Source organism: Neovison vison, chromosome 10 (assembly GCF_020171115.1).
Source record: "Neovison vison isolate M4711 chromosome 10, ASM_NN_V1, whole genome shotgun sequence".
In the NCBI taxonomy this organism is placed as follows: domain Eukaryota; kingdom Metazoa; phylum Chordata; class Mammalia; order Carnivora; family Mustelidae; genus Neogale; species Neogale vison.
Genome location: NC_058100.1, coordinates 11,672,204 through 11,679,641, shown reverse-complemented (window position 1 = coordinate 11,679,641; position 7,438 = coordinate 11,672,204).

The following is a 7,438-nucleotide window of genomic DNA, read 5'->3' as shown; positions in this document are numbered from 1 at the left end:
AATCTTCTAACTTGCTCAGTTGTGACTCTAAAATATCTTGTCCTGTTGTTAGCAAAGCCCAAGGACTGTTGTGAAAACCACCAGCGAGATTCACGACCGGCTGGAATTCTCTTAAGCCTTCCAAATACTAGGATTTTGTGGCAGAGGCTTTCCAGTGTGACCCAGCTCCACGTCCCTCTTTAATTTGCTCTTACTCCTACTTAGAATTCGAAGAAAGGGCCTTTTGACCTCTACTGGCTCCAAACTTCTTGCCTTTCAACACTACTTGACCTTCTTGACTACTTGATCCTTCCTTACAAAACCTGACCTATATTTACCTCTAAAAACTCTTCATTAGCAATTCTGATATTCTGGTTGTAATGACTCTGATCCCAACATGTCCTGCCTGTCTCACTGGAAGTGCTAAAGGAAAGACAAAATCGTATCATCTTTTCTTCCCCGGGCCAGGCCACAGGAAGCACCAACTGGTCGGGGAAACCGACATCATTCGAGGTCTGGGGGTTGATACAGTTCTTGAGGGTCAGACTAGATTTTTTGCTTTGGAAGCAACAAAAGGGAAGAAGACCTAGGAGAGTCATTTGGAGGATTCTTTACAAAAGCAGGGGTAGGAGAAGCTGCTATGTCGGTGGGCTGTGTTCTGTGGGGTAGACAGAGGACCCTTCCCTAGAGGATCAGGCTCAGTCCATGCCCCCCTCTGTGCTGCCGAGCTTCCTGCCAGCATCCGGGCATTCGAAACCCGAAAGTGAATTTTTCTAATATTTACATCCAGCATTTGGATCCTCTTCTTCGGCCACAAAGGGTGCTGTTTGTGCTCCATTTTCCCACCTGACTGAGATGGAGATTCCCATGCAGGCAGTTTATTGGGCGGTGCTCTTGGGAATAATGACAGGAAGAGTGGGAGGAAAACAGGCTTCATCAGAAGGCGAAGTGAAATTGTAACGTCATTATAACAAAGGTCTCATTCAGTCCCACAGGGAGATCCAAAACGTGAATGGCCATTCGAAAACGTCCCGGATGAGGCAAGGGTCCAGGTCTTTTTGCCTCCACACTGATCAGATCTTGGATATGGGCAACCCCCCAAGAAGGGCTGTAATCTTGAGCAACGCAGCTCTCTGTGGTTAAGGGCAATTCTTTTTTTTTTTTTTTTTTAAGATTTTATTTATTTATTTGACAGGCAGAGATTACAAGTAGACAGAGAGGCAGGCAGAGAGAGAGAGGAGGAAGCAGGCTCTCCCCAAGCAGAGAGCCCGATGAGGGGCTCAATCCCAGGACCCTGGGATCATGACCTGAGCCGAAGCCAGAGGCTTTAACCCACTGAGCCATCCAGGCACCCCAAGGGCAATTCTTGAAGGAAGGATCTGGAAGGCCCACCACGGCAGCCCCAATAGACTCTAAAGTAGAAGTCCGGTTATATGAACCAGCTGGATGGTATCTTGGTGGACAGACAGCCACCCTTAGTTCACCTCAGTTGTATTAGATGTAACCAGGCTAGGGGTACCTGGGTGGCTCAGTGGGTTAAGCCTCTGCCTTCAGCTCAGGTCATGATCCCAGGGTCCTGGGATCGAGCCTAGCATCGGGCTCTCTGCTCGGCAGGGAGCCCACTTCCTCCTCTCTCTCTCTGCCTGCCTCTCTGCCTACTTGTCATCTCTGTGTGTCAAATAAATAAATAAAATCTTAAAAAAACAAATCCTAGATGCAACCAGACTAAATTCACATTTTCCCTTTATACCCTTCCCTCACTTCCGCCTCAACACACGGACACATGCTGGTGAAAATAGGGTACGAGCATTAGTCAGGATTGAGTCAGCAACGAGGTAGAGCTGCATGTTGAGAACGGAAGCCTTTCCTACTTACGGATGAGCGGAAAAGACAAGCATAGACTTCAGAGAACATACTAAAAAAAAAAATTAGATTAAAAAAAAACTTTAGGGGCACCTGGGTGACTCAGTGGGTTAGGGCCTCTGCCTTCGGCTCAGGTCATGATCTCAGGGACCTGGGATCGAGCCCCGCATTGGACTCTCTGCTCAGCAGGGAGCCTGCTTCCTCCTCTCTCTCTCTGTCTACTTGAGATCTCTGCCTATCAAATAAATAAATAAAAATCTAAAAAAAACCCAAAACTTTAAAAAGCAGAGGTTTAAAGATCTGATATACAGAGGCCAGATGAATTAAGTTATATATCTCTGTTTAAACGAGGAATTCCAGGGTTAGGGGATGGGGTAAATAGGTGAGAGGGATTGGGAGGCTCTTGTTATAATAAGCACCGTGTGTTGTTTGAAAGTGTTGAATCACTATATCGTACATCTGAAACTAATGTCACGTCGTGTACTAACTAACTAGAATTTAAATAACAACTTTTTAAAACATTTTGCATGAGGGATGCCTGGGTGGCTTAGTCGCTTAAGCATTTGCCTTCAGCTCAGGTCGTGATCCCAGGGTTCTGGGATTGAGCCCCATATTGGGCTCCCTGCTCAGCCGGGGAGTCTGGTTCTCCCCCTGCTCCTTCCCCTACTTGTGCTCTCCTGTGCTCTCTCTCTTAAATAAACAAATAAAATCTTTTTTTTTTAATGTGCATGAAATGAATAAAGAGATGAATCACCAAAAATGTTTAAATATTTTAAAAACCAAGAAACTCTCATAATAACCCCTCCAATTGTGTTACTCCTAGCAATGAATATGGTTCCAGCAGCATTACAGAATATCCATTTATGCATTCTTTAAATATTTTTAAAATTGATTATTTTACACTAAGTGGTGAGCAGGATTCCAAGAAATCCAAAATAACAATTCCTGCTTTCAAGGGCTCACAGCCAGTGGGAGAGACAGATAGCATTAAACTGGGAATGAGTGCTGGTCGCCAGGCTTGCTGGGCACAGAGAGGGAACTTTATTAAACGATAGAGAGCACTCAAAAGAGGGGGGCACCTGGGTGGCCCAGTGGGTTAAAGCCTCTGCTTTCGGCTCAGGTCATGATCCCAGGGTCCTGGGATTGAGCCCCGCATCAGGCTCTCTGCTTGGTGGGGAGACTGTTTCCCCCTCTCTCTCTGCCTGCCTCTCTGCCTACTTGTGATCTCTGTCTGTCAAATGAATAAATAAAATCTTAAAAAAAAAAAAGGACTTTCTGTTCTGCATTTCTGTTAACATTGAATTTAATGGCAATTGAGATGGTTTCTTTTTCTTGTCTGGCAGAATGGTCTAGAATTTAAGCTTAAGATTTGGTTAAAACCGTCTGGCTTTCATTTAAAGAGGAAAAATGACATTATAGTATAAAAGATAATTAACTATAATTGGTGATTAAGCAGTGCCCCTCTCTGTTTATTCCAGAGCTGGGTTAGATGTGTTGTTCAAATATTTTGGAGCTCGAAGAATTGCTGAAACACAACCTGTCTTTCCAAGTTTCTGCTCTTGTCTTTACTTGTTCTCTTTAATGTACTTTTGCCTAGGGCTTCAGAATGAAGTGACTTCTTTAGGCAGCCAAGTCTGTGGGTCTAGCTGAAAAGTATGTTTCCTGGCTCTCCAGCCTTCTGATTTTAGAATTTGCATTTGTTTGCATCTTAGTTGGGAAGCACTCTATCGAATTTCCTATCACACACATCACTTTGTACTATACTATATAATTTACTTATTTATTGTATCTATTCTCTTATTTATTGTCTGTCTAGGCTTACTGGAATATAAATACCCCAAGAGCAAGGATCTACATTTGTTCATCCAGTAGGTTGTGGCCCTACTGCTTAGGACAGTACCTGCCTCTGTGCCAAGTACAGAGCTTGTACTTTGTATACATTTCTTAAGTGAATGAATGCGTACAAAGGGAAAAGTCTTTGGACAGACCGTGGATGATTATGAGCCATGAACTGACAAGTATACCTAACTCCGTCATCTGCACCCCCTCAACAAATCAAAATGTTCGAACATTCACAGTTTATCTGTTGACAGAGTGACCCATCTATAGCTTTTGAACTTCAGCGTTACCCTACAGAATATGGTCTATTAGGTTTCCTGTCCGGATTTCCCAGATCAGGCCCATTTTACCATCGATTACCTGGGCCCATTATAATATGGTTCACTCTACATCATCTGGATCAATTACAACTTCTTTGAGACGATCAGGTGCCTACTTGAAAAAACAAAACAAAACGAAAAAAGCAAATCCAGGTAGAGGCAGAGAGAAGCTTGTCACATTAGTACACCCAATAGCCCAGAAGAACACCAAACCTCTTCCAAAGGATGCATAATCAATGACTTGAAATATTTCTGTTGGTCCAGCTGGTATCCCTGCTACCATACTTGCTTAAGTTGGATGAACTGATTTTGCCTTTGGTCAGAGTGCCAGGGGCAGGTTGTTCGCAAATACATCTCTCTGGTAAGGACTACTCTGAGATTTTGACCTTTGAGACTGTATTAATAGAATCTTCTTTTTCTTATGCAGTGTGGCTGAATAAAAATAAGACTAGAATGGTTTCACTCCTTGAAGTTCAAGCAACGTATAACCAGGGTCCCCAAGTAAGACACATGTGCAGAAATACACCTTACTTCTGGATGAAATACCCTTTGTGGTTAACCAACAGAGCTGTCTCAATGCAGAGAAGTGCCTTGCTTCAGAGCTAAGGCCTCGGTTTGACCCAATTGAAAAAATAGATCTGTGTACCAGTAATGAATTGTGAAGCTCTGAAAATACTTTTCTGGAGCTACAAATACAAGCAATGAATTAGATTATTGACTTGAAAAAAATGCCATGATAAAGGTGTGTTTTAAGTTGATTTCAATTTTTTTTTAAGATTTTATTTATTTATTTGACATACAGAGATCACAAGCAGGCAGAGAGGCAGACAGAGAGAGAAGGAGAAGTAGGCTCCCTGCTGAGCAGAGAGCCCGATGCTGTCTTGATCCCAGGACCCTGGGATCATGACCTAAGCCAAAGGCAGAGGCTTTAACCCACTGAGCCACCCAGGAGCCCCGTTTTCAATGTTTTCTTAAGATTTATTTATTTGATAGAGAGAGCACTTGAGTGGAAGAGTAGGAACAGAAGGAGAGGGAGAGAATTTTCAAGCAAACTTCCTGTGAGTGGGAACCTGAGAAGGGACGCGATCCTAGGCCCCTGAGATCATGACCTGACGGCAAAATCAAAAGTGAAAAGTCGGACTGACTGAGCCACGCAAGAGCCCCTGATTTCAGTGGTTTTTAAGCCTGGAGTCAAGCTGTAGGCGCTAGAGGGTACTGGTCACCAGGATGTAGTCATTGAGAAAGATGGACCATTATCAAGAAAGAGAGATACTTTGGGGTGGGGGTGGGGGTCAGAAAACTGGGAATCCCATACAGTGGAAACAATTTTGAGACTCCACGTCTGATATGTGGAAAATGAACAGGCATGAAGAAGTGGTTGTCAGCGTCCCCATGTGAGCCGCCCTGCATGAGGGCGGGCTGTCCAGGTGTCTCCAGTTCATGCCTCACTGAAGCCCCCAGGATAGGGCAGCAACTGTGGGAAAGTTGCATGGCCTAAGGATGACCTCGAGTTGACTAAGACAGGGAAGTTGCTTCTCCAGCCTGTGTTCCCTTTTGTTTATATGACCAGTGTTCTCCAAGCATCCTGAGGACCTGAAAATAAACAATTAAGGATGATGACATGAAGTACAGATTTCAGAACCAGATGACACCCCACGAGGTGACTTGTCCTATGTCTTCCACGATTAGGAGTCCTTCCATTGCTCCCTTCATAGAACACCAGAGCGAGCTTCCCAGTAGCTATTGCCATCTTGCAGTTCCACTCATGAGGTAATCCTTGCCAACTGCTCTCCCCGCCCCCCATGGTTATTCTTCAATCTTACCGCAATGCCCAACCCATCCCCACTTGTGTTGTTTTGCAGCCATGTGAGAATAACCTTGTTTTCAACCACAAGCCGGGTGGACGCTCTCAGCCCACTCATTCATCAGGACAGGATGTTTCTCGGGCTGTTTCCCCACTCCAGCCTCAGAGTTGAAACTGATCTTCACAGACGACCTAATGGGCAGTCTATGAACATGCTTGATGGGCCAGCAAAAGTGAGGTAAAATATGTGGGAAAACTTTGCTAATTCCTGTATTTTACTTAGTTTATGCATTAGTACTGCTTCTGTTTAAAAGTACATATGGGAAGTAGGAGTCTTTGTCTCATCCCAAACCCAACACCTTAAAGTACTTTATTGTCTTTTCTCTGAACATGCCCAGTTTTTCCTTAAACTAGTCTCTTTCCTTTGAGTAGGGACAAATGACCCACTTTCATTGCTCTTCTCCGGATTCTGCTTCTCTTGAGTCACTCCATCTTTGCTTTCTTTTTTGACATCCCCTCCTCTGTCCTCTATAGACACAACCATGGAAAACATTAAGATGAATCCCATGTTGGTCCCATGTTCCGTTTGTTTATTGTGATAACCCACTACCTACCACACACATACACACATACATGTACACACACACACACACACATGCACGCACACACACACCAAGTACACAAACATTTATCTGGCTAGTTATTTCCTACAGCTAAAGTGGGATGGCTGTATTATTACAATTATGTTCCCCCAATTCCACCAAACAGTTCTTGAACAGGATCTGGGTGTCCTACAGTTCAACTAAATTCTGACAGTATCTACCTGGAGATAGCATCAGATCCCACAGGTTAAAGGCTCAGTCCTATAAGACTACCCACCCCCCGTTCCTCATCCAACCCCCCAAAAGGCTATAGATTGGAGGTTCTAATGACCCCTACTTGGATTAGATTAATTTGTTAGAGTCACTCACAGAATGCAAGAAACATCTTATTAGATGATCGGTTTATTATAAAAGGATAAAATCTAGGAGTAGCTAGATGGAAGAAATGAGTAAGGCAAGGCAAGGCATGGGGAAAGGACATGAAGCTCCCATGCTCTGAGTACACCACTGTCTCCAAATGTCCACATATTCACCAATCTGGAAGCTCTCTGGACTCTATCCTTTTGTATTTTTGTGGAGGCTTTATTACATTGGCATGATTGATTAAATTCTTGGCCACTGGCAGTTGACTCAGTCTCTAGTCTCTTACCCCTTTCAGGAGGTTATGGGGCTGGGACTGAAAATTCAAGCCCTATAGTCACACGTGTAGATCTGCTGCCAATAAGCTCCCAACCACAGGTGTGGTCCATAAATCCCATCATCAATAAAAGATATAATTCTCACTCATCACTTAAGACATTGTGAGGATTTTAGGAGACATGTGCCAGAAAGAAGGACAAAGACCAAATGTATATATATTATAAATCATGGTATCACAACTGTAAGCATCTTCCTACAGATAACTTTTCCCCTCCCCCAGCCCTGCTTCCTTCTGCTCATCTAAACTGTTGGAGTCTAATATGGGTGTAGGATAGGGAAGAACAGCTTGCCTGAGATTGTCTGAAAGCATTCATTGTCACCAACCCTACCCA